This window comes from Pseudomyrmex gracilis, unplaced genomic scaffold, assembly GCF_002006095.1.
Source record: "Pseudomyrmex gracilis isolate BER0280 unplaced genomic scaffold, ASM200609v1 scaffold_2783, whole genome shotgun sequence".
Lineage (NCBI taxonomy): Eukaryota > Metazoa > Arthropoda > Insecta > Hymenoptera > Formicidae > Pseudomyrmex > Pseudomyrmex gracilis.
The window spans coordinates 7,431-8,565 of NW_018023367.1; positions in this window are offsets into that span (position 1 = coordinate 7,431).

A 1,135-nucleotide genomic window follows, 5' to 3' on the forward strand; every position below is an offset into this window, starting at 1 on the left:
AAAACGTTTTAGAATCAATATTTTTTAATCATATGTTTTTTTGTTTATTTTTTTTACACTTTATGAATAGTATTTCTTAGGTTAAATAACAAACAAGTTTTTGGAATTGATTTTTTTTCATAAAGGTGTTTAAAATAACTCTTATTTTTGGTCTCTGTTTATTTCATCAAGTAAGTTAAAATAAGCATGGTCAAGTAAGTCACGGTCGTTTTGTTTGTTCCATCAAACACTATTTTTGTGCAAAATTTTAGATTGATTGAGACAAGAAATCATTCTGAAATACACCTAAAATCGATTTCAGTCAATATAGTTATTATTTTTTTAAAAATTTGTTTTTTATTTGCCGAAGTGGAGACTACACGCGTTTTGTTTGTCCCATCGAACACTATTTTTGTGCAAAATTTCAGATTGATTGGGAGCAGGGGTCATTCGGAAGTATATGCAAAGTTAATAATTGTACTGTTACAAGTGTAACATAAATAGAATAAATGCAGAAATGCTTGGTCATATTTTGGAGTTTGATCTATCATCCGATAAGAAAAGAAAAAATACAAAAAAAAATTAAAGAAAAAACAAAAAAATACTACACAAACAACATAATTTTTAATACTTTAACATATAATTTAAAACTATATTTAAAGAATTTATAATTTATATCATATTGAAAGAATGGTATTGAAATGAATTTAACATTATCTTTGTCATAGATACTTTGTTAAACAATGGTTACCCTCTCGATTTTATTTTCTCTAACATTAATTCTAGCATCAAAAAGTTTATATCCAAAAAAATTAACAATTTTTTTTAATTTGGTTCTTCCACAATGACTGATAGAAGATTAATCGTTTTACCATATATTAATAATGTATCCGAAAATATTAGCAATAACTTTCCTAAAGAAGATATTATCATAGGTTATAAATGTTTTAACAGACTTAATCGGATTATTAAAGTACATAAAGNTTTAGTTCCACATGACTCTAACAGTAATATTATTTATAAAATTAATTGTATGAACTGTTGTGCGTCTTACGTTGGTCAGACAAAAAGGCAATTAAAAACGCGAATAAAAGAACATATAAATAATATCAAAAAGACATCTTCACAACTTTCAGTAATTTCGAAACACGTGTTA